This window comes from Dromiciops gliroides, chromosome 3, assembly GCF_019393635.1.
Source record: "Dromiciops gliroides isolate mDroGli1 chromosome 3, mDroGli1.pri, whole genome shotgun sequence".
Taxonomy (NCBI): domain Eukaryota; kingdom Metazoa; phylum Chordata; class Mammalia; order Microbiotheria; family Microbiotheriidae; genus Dromiciops; species Dromiciops gliroides.
Genome location: NC_057863.1, coordinates 278,726,982 through 278,740,148, shown reverse-complemented (window position 1 = coordinate 278,740,148; position 13,167 = coordinate 278,726,982). Strand labels below are relative to the sequence as shown.

At 40.1% G+C, this 13,167-nt stretch overlaps 1 pseudogene; it reads right to left on the bottom strand.

The window, feature by feature from the left end:
* Positions 1-8,762: 8,762 nt before the first annotated feature.
* LOC122752163 lies at positions 8,763-8,877 on the bottom strand (annotated as a pseudogene).
* Positions 8,878-13,167: the final 4,290 nt, after the last annotated feature.

The following is a 13,167-nucleotide window of genomic DNA, read 5'->3' as shown; positions in this document are numbered from 1 at the left end:
ATCAGGGTCTTTTCCAGTGGTTCCCATCTTCTCATTTTGTGGCCAATGTATTTAAGCTTTAGCCTCCATATTTGACCTTTCGATGAATAGTCTGAATTAATTTCTCTAAGTATTGACTGATTTGATCTCCTTGCTGTCCGAGGGACTCTCAAAAATCTCCAGTACCACAATTTGAAAGCATCAATTCCATAGTGCTCAGCTTTCCTTATATCCCTTTGCCCTACCGTAATGAACCAAGGAGGGAGGTATGGTTTTTCCTGGTTATCCACTAGCAATACCTAAGTAGCCCTCTATGGGGGGCTGTAGGAAAGTGGGAGAGGTGTGATGATCAGGGGAAACCTACACAATTTTCTAGAAGCTATGGAAAGGATGCGCAGTGGCAACAAAACTGCCTATTAGATGGTATGAAGAGCTACAGAAGGAGCCTGAAACAGAAGAAGCTGGGAGTCCTACCTTCTTTTTTTTTTTTTTTGGTGAGGCAATTGGGGTTAAGTGACTTTCCCAGGGTCACACAGCTAATAAGTGTTAAGTGTCTGAGGCCAGATTTGAACTCAGGTCCTCCTGACTCCAGGGCCGGTGCTCTATCCTCTGCGCCACCTAGCTGCTGGCGTCCTACCTTCTGCCTGAGTGTAAGTGACTTGAGCTATTAGAGAGGTTTTAAGCTTATTTGTAAGTGTTATTTTCAATAAGCTCTATCAAGAGTTCCATTTGGAGCATTCCTCATTTCTTTACACAGGTGTGGGATTATGGGTGTGGAGTATTACATATATCATCAGACTTTGGTGATGTGTCAGTTGTTTTTGCAAGACCGTTTTTGTTTTTTGGGGTTTGGGGGGGTTATTTTTTGTGTTTTGGTTTTTTTGCGGGGCAATGAGGGTTAAGTGACTTGCCCAAGGTCATACAGCTAGTAAGTGTCAAACATCTGAGGTTGGATTTGAACTCAACTTCTCCTGAATCCAGGGCCAGTGCTCTATCCACTGTGCCACCTAGCTTCCCCTGCAAGACTGTTTTTTTAAAAAAATCTTTTTCTTTATTTTTCTTGTTCCAAGGGATGGTGTTGGAGAAGATGGTGATGTAAAAAGCAAAACTATTTTAAAGGGTTTCCTTTCTTTTCTTTAGCCTGTAAATAATTTTTTCTTTGAATTATGTGAATTGGTCAGTCATGTCTGATTCTCCATGATCCCATTTGGGATTTTCTTGGCAAAGATGCTAGAGTGTTTTGTCACTTCCTTCTCCAGTTCATTTTACAGATGAGGAAACTGAGGCATACAGGGATAAGTGACTTGTCCAAGGTCACACAGCTAGTGTCTCAGGCAAGATTTGAAATCAGGAAGATGTCTTTCTGATTCCAAGGCAGGCACTCTAGGTGCTCCTATTATGTGAATTATGTGAACTATGTTGAATTATATTATGAATCATGTGAACTATATCCTTGGAGAGATTTGTTGACAACACATTAGATACTGACATAAACTAAGTTTTCTAAATTTCCCAGGTGAGAACAAGGCAAAGAGGATAGAACTCTGCCAACAATCCTCACAGTCAGGGGAGAGGCTTCTGACTGACCCAAAGGTTATCCAGGGGTGTATTCAAGCCAGCTGAATGGATCAGAAATGGAAAAACCCTACAGATTAGGACTTGATTTATTCTTTTGCCAACTGTCTAGACTTAAAGTAATGGAGAAAATGTTATTAATAATGCAGATTAAACTTAAAAGTATATCATGCATACACCCCCCCCCCGGGGGCCAGTGGCTAAATGTTTTTCAGCACACACTTTTTGTTGTTGTTCAGTTGTGTCTGACTCTTTGTGACCCCATTTAGGGTTTTCTTGGCAAAGATACTGGAGTGGTTTGTCATTTCCTTCTCCAACTCATATTACAGATGAGGAAACTGAAACAAACAGGGTGAAGTGACTTGCTTAGGCTCACACAGCTAATAAGTGTCTGAAGCCAGATTTGAACTCAAGAAGATGAGTCTTCCTGACTTCAGGCCTGGCACTCTATCCACTGTGCCACTTAGCTGCCCTTAGTATACCCCTATTTGAAACCCCCCAAAACCATGTAGTAAGTGTGAAAAAGAGAAGTCCAAAACAAGTGTCATAAGAACTCTGATTCTGAGTTTATAATGAAATGGGTCTTTCAACTGAATATCTCAGTGAAATTTACAAAAATGGTACTTAGTGCCATGGTTTGCTCTCCTTCTCTTTTTAAAAAAAGACTTGTTTGGTGTTGGTGGTGGTGTTGGCAATGGGGGTTAAGTGACTTGCCCAGGGTCACACAGCTAGTAAGTGTCAAGTGTCTGAGGTTGGATTTGAACTCAGGTCCTCCTGAATCCAGGGCCAGTGCTTTATCCACTGTGCCACCCAGTGGCCCCTGCTATCCTTTTACAGAAAGGGGCTGGACCAGAGTCCAAGTTAGGTTCGGTGTCTAGAGACATCTCTCCCTGGTGCTTCCTCAACACCCCCCTATTCCTCAACCAAAGTGTTTTATGCTGACTTTTCGTGTCCAGCCCTGTCTCTTGCTGTAGACTAGGTCTGACTCTGTGGATGAGATCCAGATTAACATGAAAATGAAAAGCCGTTCAGTCTGGGTTCTGCTTTGTCTGAGGAAGGAAGGCAATCTCTACATCAGTCTTTTCTGGCTAATTAGATGACTCGGCATATCCAACGTTTCTTTAGAATGCAACCTCAATGAGATGATTTATGGCGAACACTCCTGTCCCAACCAGCTCCAGTAAGTGATGGAGAAGGTGATGGAACACTCTTTGCATACATTTTGTATAAAAAGCATGGGGGGAGGAGGAAGGGGTCAAATGTGTGAGAAATGACAGCTTTTGGGGTAACTAACCCTGTTATTATAGTTACCAGCATTTTCTATCTGAGGAAATTTTCCTCTCAGGCTAAAATATTTATTTTTTGGTCTCTCTCCAAGAGAATCATTTGGTTTAGGTAAAAGGTTTGAAAGGGAGGGCTGAGGTAGGGGGTTGGAATTCAGGGCTGATCTACTCAGGTGTTTTGCATTAACATCCTCTGAAGAAACTGAAATTTTAATCATCTTCAATGTGAGGGGGCTTGCTGGGAGAAGGAAAAAAAAAAGATTGAGATTTAATTGTCTATAATGCCTAAGTTTGCTGTTCTGAGCCTATGGAAGAGTTCTTTGCTTTAGAGTCTAAGTGTGTGTTATGGTAACTCTCATTTATAGAGCACTTTATGGTTTACAAATATTTACCTCTGAACAACAAAGCAAGTTAGAAAATGCAGGTGTCACCATCCCCATATTACAGAATCTGAGACTCAGAGAGGTTACCTTGGCAGCCAAGATAGGCTCAGAAGATAAAGCACTGGGCCCAGAATCAGGAAGACCAAAGTTCAAATGAAGCCACAAACACTTAGTAGCTATGTGACCCTGGGCAAGTCACTTGACCTCTTGTTTGCTTCAGTTTCTTCATCTTGTAAAATGAGAATGATAATAAGAGCACCTACCTCCCAGGGTTGTTGTGAGGATCAAATGAGATCATATTTGTGAAGTGCTCAGCACAGTGATTGGCCCATAGTAAGTGCTATGTGAGTGTTGTAGTGGTGGTGATGATTATGGTGATGGTGGTGGTGGTGGTGGTGATGACATGATTTGTTCATGGTCCTCCAGTTAATAAGTATCTGAGCTCAGATTCAAAACCAGGTCTCATGAATACAAGTCTGGTGCTTTTTCCCTCCTCTGCTCCACTGTGATTCAAGGTGTATTTGAACATTTGACAAGATGAACTTTTCCTATCATTATTTATGCATTTCATGAGCATTTGCTATGCCATTTTGTGGTGTAGTGGAAAGAGCATTGAATTCAGGATCAGAGAAAACCTGCTCTAATGCTCATAACTTACATGACCTGGATGTGGTCACTGAAGCAACTATAGGTGGGGAAGGAAAGGTCGTTAGACTTGGAGTCAAGTCCTGCCTCAGATACTTCCTAGAGATGTGACCCTGGGCAAGTCATGTAACATCTCTCAGCCTGTTTCTTAACCTGTTAATCAGTCAATAAGCATTTATTAAGTACTTGTTATGTGCCAAGTGCTAGAGATACAAAGAAAGGCATAAAACAATCTCTCTTCTCAAAGAGCTCAAAATCTCGTGAGAGAGATAACAAGCAAACAATATGTATAAACCATATACAGGATAGCTAGGAAATAATTTAGAAAGAAGACTCGAATGAAGAGGGATTGGGAAGGGCTTGAAGAAAGATGGGGAAAGGGGCAGCTAGGTGGCACAGTGGATAAAGCACTGGCCCTGGATTCAGGAGGACCTGAGTTCAAATCCAGACTCAGACACTTGACACTTACTAGCTGTGTGACCCTGGGCAAGTCACTTAACCTTCATTGCCCCACAAAAAAAAGAAAAAGAAAGAAAGAAAGCTGGGGAAGGCAGGAGATAGAGATGAGGAGGGAGGGAGTTCCAGGCATGGGGAGCAGTCAGAGAAAGTGCCTGGTATGGAAGAGATGAAGTTTCTTGTTTGTGCAACAACAAGGAGGCCTGTGAAATGGGAATAATAGCACATACCTCAGAGGGTGGTTGTAACAATCAAATGAGTTAACATGTAAAGTGCTTTGCAAAATTTAAAAGTATTATATGAATGCAATTGTTACTTTTAACCTCTCTAGGACTTTTTCTTTATCTGTACAATTATGCCTTCCACATCACGACTTTTCCCATTGTGGTTTTGGTATATCACACCATCAGCATAAAAAGTTAAATGGGAATTTGGGGGGAGTTTTGCGGAAGCTGCTGATAATACACAAGGCCTGCGGCCAACACAGAGCCTATGACCAAATACTTAACTTAGATTTTACAATAAGGTACTGTAAACACCCCGTAAAAGAAAAAGAAAAAAAAATCAGACTTCTCTGGTACAAAGAGAAGGCCAAAAAGATTTATTTTATGCAGATTTGAACTCCATACCCCTAATCCCTGCGAACTATAGATAGCATCTCCAGAGGGCTTTCCCCCCCACCCTTTCCTACTTACATTAATGGGCTGGGTCCCCAAAAGGTGGCTGACTACTTTGTTCTTGAAGTTCTAAGAATAACCCTGAGAATTCTTTTGCTAATACGATCACTCATAAATCCCTACCGGTGTGCCTCCTAAAATGAATTGGTCAGCCAGAGTTAATTACCTTTTTAAAAAGGGATAGTAAGTAGGTATAGTAAGAACAGTTGTTATAAAAACATCCCCCCCCCAAAAAGTCTGGGACACACTCTCTCCCAGGTACATAGAGCGTCCTGAGCTCAAGGTTGGAAAGTACTCGTAAGCAAAGTAGGAACTCACAGCTGTTAGTTTGACGGAAGTACTTTTCTCCCTTCCTGGAGTCCTCACGAGGGTCCTCTGAGGTGGACATAGCTCTCGGCTTCACTTCAAGGGTCAGGGCACTTACAGACGCTTAGTTGTGCTTCTTTCTACCCTGAGGAGGTAACTCTCCCTAAAGCCATCTTTCCTAAGCACGTCTGGTTTTGTCCTCCCTCAGCTGTTGGCTACATTCATTGTTTGTATATTGATCTCATCTTTTTAATGACAGGTCATTGAGGGGGATCTGAGAGGGAGTAAGTATCACTCCCTCTGGGATAATTCTTCCCAGTCCCTTGCTGCCCTCTGCTTATTGATGCAAAGGGCTGGCTGCTCAGAGTGTTATGGAAGCTTGACATCTTTTTTTTTTTTAATAGAAGCTTGACATTTGAAGTGGTTTATGGGATGCTTCTGTTGCACTCTCCTTCTACTATATGCATGGGATCAGAAATGTAGCTGACCATTTCAACCAATTTCAATACATTTCATTATCTGATTTCATCCAATGACTACAGTACTTTACTCCTTCCCAACTTGATTGACTATGTTGTCTGTCCATAGTTTTTCCCTTTGGTTGATTGATTCATTAAAAGTGTTTAGGAGGGGGCAGCTAGATGGCTCAGTGGATAGAGCACAGGCCCTGGATTCAGGAATACCTGAGCTCGAATCCGGCCTCAGACACTTAACACTAACTAGCTGTGTGATCCTGGGCAAGTCACTTAACCCCAATTGCCTCACCAAAAAAAAAAAAAGTGTTTAGGAACTGTTCACACTTACTTTATACCTTTACCTTCATAATTTAAAAAGTCACCTGATAAAAATATCTTGATATAGAGCATCTTGTTAGTTATATTAACGGATGCTTCATTATTTGGAATTGGGGTATAGGACATCCCTCTTATGTGTAAAAGGACATCACTGAGCTGGATGATCTCTGAGGTCTCTTGCAGCTCTAAACATAAGATCTGTGATCTGAAGAATTACTGTAAAATCAAGAATGAATTTGCCAGTTTTCAAAGTTCAGATATTTTTCACACCTCCTTCAGAAATTTTTGCATTGGTGTGGGATGGGATTCTAAGATTCAGCATTTGATCCTAAGGTTAAGAGTCTTCACCACCAGATCTCTGAATGAGCCACTGAAGGGAAAAGCTCTGACCATCTAGGCTGGCGGGGGCAATGGCAACTTTTTAAAAGTCAAATACTTTATGAAAAACTTAATATTGAACCTTAATACAACCAGCTAAATTTGCTTAGTAACTATTTACATTTACATTCATTCCAGCACAAAATAGAACAATTTAAAATTATTTTCTCTAACTCCACATCAGGATTCTTTGTTCAATCATTCTCATTCATTTTTTTTCTCTTATATGGTCATTCATGGTTAATGTTTGGTATGTGTTCTATTCCTCTGGTTTTTTTTTTTTTTGCTTTACATTATTTCATAAAAGTCTTTCCAGATTTCTTTGTAGTTTTCATATGTATAGTATACCATTAAATTAACATAACAGATTATTTAAACACTTCCCTATTATTGGACCTTTTGTAGTTGCCATTTGATCATTTTTCAGTTGTATCCAACTCTTCATGATCCCATTTTGGGTTTTCCTGACAAAGATCCTGGAGTGGGTTGCCATTTCCTTCTCCAGCTCATTTCACAGATGAAGAAACTGAGGCAAACAGGGTTAAGTGACTTGCCCAGGGTCACACACATAGTAAATGTCTGAGGTTGCATTTGAACTTATGAAGATGAGTCTTCCTGACTTCGGGGCCTACACTCTATCCACTTCATCACCCAGCTGCCCCCAGTTGGACCATTAGGTTGTTTCTATTTTTATCTTTTCTTTTGCTACAGTAAGGGAGATTGTTGATCAAGTCATCCCTCATCACTCGAGTCCCCTAATTCACTTGATGAAATTACAGGGTGGTAGAGTTTGGCCCATTTGTAGTTTGCTAGAGCATCAGACATTTATGACTTTCTAGCACTGGAGGCATAAGTTGCTCCTCCTACACATAACTTGGCCACATATGTTCCCTACATGTATGCCTGGATGATTACAACCTGTGAGTATGGGTTGGGGGAGGGGTGCCTTTGAGCCACTAACTTGAAATTACATAAAATGCTGCTGTGAAAAATCTTTGAACAGATTTTTCTTGGATAACACTTTCACAGAATAGTTTCGCAATTAAATTGTTGGGTCATAGGGTATGATTATTTTTGTAATCAGAAATGCTGTATATTGTCAGATTGCTCTCTAAAAAAATTCTCTATGTTGGCAATTTCATCAGTCATAAATTAGTATACCTGTCTCAACATAATGCCACAAGCATTGAACTTCATTGCACTTAATAATTTTGGCCATTTTTATGGTTACTGCCCAGAAGTTGTTTTAATTTGCATTTCTTTGACTATTAATGAGGTATGAAGGGGCAGCAAGAATTGGACAGTCATTTGAGCTAGCCCCATCACAGTTAGAACCCATGTGCCATCACCACCATGGTGACTGATTCTACCTCCTTCTGCTCCTTTCAGAGGTTTCCATAGAGGAAGGACCTGTGTCAAGTTGGCAGAAACAGCATGTCAAGATTAGTTAATTATTGACAGTTCGTGGCATCCCATTGACTCGAGCTATTAAATATACTGCAACCAAATGAATTATTTGCAGGAATGTAGATATGCCATTATTTTTTTTTTTGGATGAGGCAATTGGGGTTAAGTGACTTGCCCAGGGTCACACAGCTAGTAAGTGTTAAGTGTCCAAGGCCGGATTTGAACTCAGGTACTCCTGACTCCAGGGCCAGTGCTTTATCCACTGAGCCATCCAGCTACCCCTAGATATGCCATTCTTAAATAAAATCTGAATATATCCGTGATCTCGTTGATGTAGTTATTCCCTTTACTGATCAAAGGTGTAACCCATGGACACGTGATTTTGTGCAATCCTTGTCCATGTCCTTATATAAGTATTCCATTCATAATTCACCCAATTCAGTATAGGCCTTCTTGTTATCTTCAGTATTTCCTGGATACAAGTGCAACCCTTGGATTATTTACATGTGATCCCTCATTCTTACTATATGCCCAGACAGCTTCCTTTTCCATGTCATTCAGGAAAACCCCAATAATAACAATAATAATACATGATAATAATAATGATCAAAATTGTTTACATATAGACAGTATTTTATGTTTGCAAAGTACCTTCCAGATGCTATCTTATTTAATCCTCCTAACAACTCTGTGACGCAGGTAGTATAGGTATGATTATCCTCATTTTGTAGCAGTATGGTATGGTGAAACGCACACAGGATTCAGATATGGAAGGTCTCCTAGGTCTGATTATTATTATAAATAATAATAATAACAACAATAACACTTGCTAACATTTATATAGCACTTACCATGTGCCAGGTGCATGCTAAATGTTTTACAAATATGATCTCATTTGATTCTCTTCACGAATTTGCATCATCCTTGTGCAGGGGCCATGCTAATCTTCTCTGTATCGTTCCAATTTTAGTATATGTGCTGCCGAATCGAGCACGATCTCATTTGACTCCCACAACAACCTTGGGATGTAGGTGCTATTACTGTCCCTATTTCACAGAGGAGGAAAACTGAAGAAAACAGAGGTTAAGTGACTTGCCCAGGGTCACACACTTAGTAAGTGTCTGAAGCCAGATTTGAACTCAGCTCTTCATATGACTCCAGGCCCAGCTCTCTGTCGACTGTACTACCTATTGTTGTTCAGTCATTTCAATTGTGTCTGACTCTTCATGACCCCATCTGTTTTGTTGTTGTGGTTGTTGGACAAAGATACTGAAGTGGTTAGTCATTTCCTTCTCCAGTTTGTTTTACAGATGAGGAAACTGAGGTCAATAGGGTAAAGTGAATTTCTCAGGGTCACACAGCTCATAAGAGTCTGAGGATGGATTTGAACTCAAGAAGATGAGACTTCTTGACTCCAGGCCTGGTCTTCTAGTCACTGTGCCACTTTTGCTGCCCTGCTACCACTTAGTCGTCTCCATTACTTAAATCCACTTCACTCAAAAGTCAACATTACCCTGTGATATCATTTTGAAAACAAAGAACAAATAACAACCACCACCATAAATGAGGGGACCTAAGAAGTCATCTAGTCCTATGCTTTTATTTCACTGATAAAGAAACTAAGACCTCTGTAGGTTAAGTGACTTGTTCAGGGTCATACAGCTAGTAAGAGTCTGAGACTGGGTTTGAACTCAGATCTTCCTGAGCTCTCAGTCATTTCATGGGCTCTATTTAGAGGCAAGTAACTTTTCTTTATTTTCTACAAATCCTCTTGCAGGTAGGCTCTCCCTCTTCATTTTTGGTGAGGAAGTTTTAATCTCCCTGTACTTGCCTTAGGGTGATGAGCCCTGTGTGTCATTAAATAATGTCATTGATAATAATTAATAATGTGTTTTTGTCAGGATACTTTCCAAGTCTCTTATGGTACATTTCACAGTTCCAGAATATTCATTAAGACTGATATTGGGTAGGTGTTAATTGATTTGAATGTGTTCTTCTAATTTAGCTTTGGTTTTAGATTCCAGTAAATCTCTTAACATATTCGGCCACAGCTTTCCTCTTGATAGATTTATGATTGATAAGTCTTGCCAAGAGGACACTGAGGTACTTGTAAGTATCACCTTTGTCTATTGGTTCATTTTGGCCTTTGGTTTCAAGTTTGACACTTCCAGTATCTGTCTGTCTTTGGCATACATTAAGAATTCTCTACTTATCAATTGCAAATGACATTTTGATATCATTGGAGAAAGATTCCATGAGGTAAAGTTGCTTTTTAATGTGATTTTGGTTGAGCCATGTAGCTTGATGTCATCCACATGCATCAAATGATTAATAAAACTGTTGTTGACTCTTCATGACCCTATTTGGGTGAATTGACTTGCCCAGGGTCACACAGTTTGTGTCTAAGGCCAGATCAATAAGATATTTTGGTTCAACTCCCTCTTTCATTCTGAAACCTTACTTTAAAAGTTATGATAATGAATTTAAGGCTTGGCCTGTAATGGTCTTAAATTGTTTGGAAAATGCCACATTTTATATCAAGTATTCTTAGCATTATTGTGTTTGAGTCATGTTTCAAGTAGAGAACAGTTTTCCATATGCACATCAAGTACTCTAGCATTCTTACTGTATCTGGGCTTATTTTAGGTATTTGTAATACATAAAGAAACCATGATATGAAACTGAGTCAAAGTCTTTGAGATAACTAACACTGATATTATCTTTGGGGAAGTCTATTCAATAATTATCATCTTGATAATAATTTGGTCTTTAGACTTCTGGTATTTGGTAGTACATCCTTTTTATTCCTCAGCCAATATATTGTTTTCTTCTGTTATTTTTAAATGATATAAATTGTAAATGCTTTACATGAAATACACAAATACATAACTGACATAGATTCTGAATGAGTCACAGATATTTTCACCTCTTGGTAATAAATATATCATGCCTTCTGCTAAGAAGGGTAGGGTAAGACGCTTTTGTCTGAGAGGGTACTGGTATGCCAAAAACAATACTTTGCAAGTATTGTGTAGCAACACTACAAGTAACAGACTGGGGTGGTCCAACTTGTAATGTTCAGTTTTAGAGAGGACCAGTGACTTCCTGGGGTGATGTCTTGACTCATGGGTGAATTAAATTTAAGTGTGACAGAGTTGCACAAAATCATCAGCCTCATTTTTTCTTCATGAGTCATCAAAGTACAGTTGCAAGACAAAAGTCAGGATGGCTGGGGACGGCCTGGAATGCAGCAGGTGACCTTGGCTTCTTCAGTGTCTGGCCAAGCTCTAAGCACTCCACAGTGCCTACTTCATGGCCATTGGAATAAATTGTTCCCATGTGCCCATCCCCATGGAGAAAGTCTTCACATGCCTGGGGTAGACATATCTCTCTAATTCACCAGCAGGTTTGAGGCCTGTTGGTTATCCTCCATTTGGTTAAGATGTTTTACTGGTGTGTGGTCACTGTGCATGCTACAGCTTCTTGAAACCACAGGTGAGAGTTGGGTGAATCGGGTAGATAGACACCAAAGGTAGATGAGCAGTCCTGAAAATTTTGTAATAGATAAGTCATGTGAGATGTGGAAAGGAATTCTACCTAATAGAGATGATAACCCAGTGATGATAAAGAACATGTGAGTAGAACACCAACATCTTCTGGATGGATGGACATTTCACTTGAGATTGATCCTGTCTGAGCTCAACTTCGCCTCAAGGGCTTGTCTGTGTTTTGTCTAGGGATAAATACAGCATAGCTCTTTGCTCATATATTTTCTTATTTATGGGAAACTTGCATTTCCCAAGAATGTTCAAACAGTATGTGTCTCTTGCTTGTGGAACTTCTGAACAGGATCAGTGTCCATTTCTGCCACCACATGCTGAGGAAGGAATGTCTCCTGTCTCTTTAAACTGAGGATTATTAACCATTTTTTGTCATGATGGACAAAATCCATCCCCTTTAGATTCCCTTCTTAGAATAATGTTTTTAAAAGCACAAAATAAAATACATCCAGTTACAAAGACAGCCAAGCATATTGAAATAAAGATGTAATTTTGTTCTTTATGCAAGTTCACAGACCTTCTGCAATCTATCCATGGATACCCTTGGAAGACTGTGGACCCTGGATTATGAACCCCTGCTTTCCAGGGGCAAAATCTCTTCCCAGAGTTCTACCAATTCTAGCACTACAAAGATCAATGGCCACCAAATTTTCATTTTATCAAGCTGTTACAAATGAAAACCCCCAAGAGACAGAGTTTCTGGGTAATTAATCATCAATTTGTTAATTAGACTAACTGCCAACCAATAAATTGATGGCCATTGGTTTCTCTTGGTAACCAAAGACCAAAGATATGGAAAGCCTAAAATCTTTAAATAATCCTTGAAAGGGAATTTCCTAGACAACTGACAATCAACCCTGACTGGAGGACATTTAATGAGGAGGTGGGCTAAAAATCTTCAGCTCCTCCTGCTGAGAACATGGCTTGAACAGAAGACTCAGCCACCTCCAGCAATCTGGACAGGGAAATTCATCTCCATACAGACCATTCTGGTTGGTTCTCCTTCATGAGCTAGCTCACCCCAAACTCTAATGGAGGCGTTCAAGGACAGGGGCTCTTCTCCTCAGGGTAAGAACTAGTCTAGATTGGATTCCATTTACACTCTAAACAAAAGAAAGGTCTCCTACCTGAGTAGGGTCCCACCCAAGACTGAAGAGCATGTTCCGTGAGGGCTAGGACAATCTCATCAATCACTCATGTCCTTCAGAGATTGACTTTCTACAGGGGCTGGACCTTACATGAGGAAATAAAGGAGAACAAAATGGATCCAAAATTAATAAGTAGCTGCTAATATGATCACGAAATAATTTCTCTAAAAGTGATAATAAATAATAAACAAATAAAGTGATAGCCATGTAAGGACAGTGAGCAGTGGAAGGGTGAGAGTAATTGTTCATTTGGATATTAACAATCTGGCAATTAATGCTTCTGTCTACAGAAGTAGACTCAGCATTTCCTAATTTTAACTTCTTCCCTCTTACTAGAGGGGAGGAGAGATAGAACTTGGGTGAATTGAGAAGTTCATAGGGATTCTGAGTCCCCCAGGTGCCTGAGATGGAGACAGGGGGAAAGGAAGATTGACTTAGTGCATGCACTATCTTCTGTCTCATTTTCAACTCTCAGCATCTTTTCTGAGGCTACAAAATTCTCATCTCTCTGTCCTGCAGGAAAAGCTCATTAAAGTCTCAGATGGAGGGCCCAGGGGAGCAGCGGGCATCCACAAT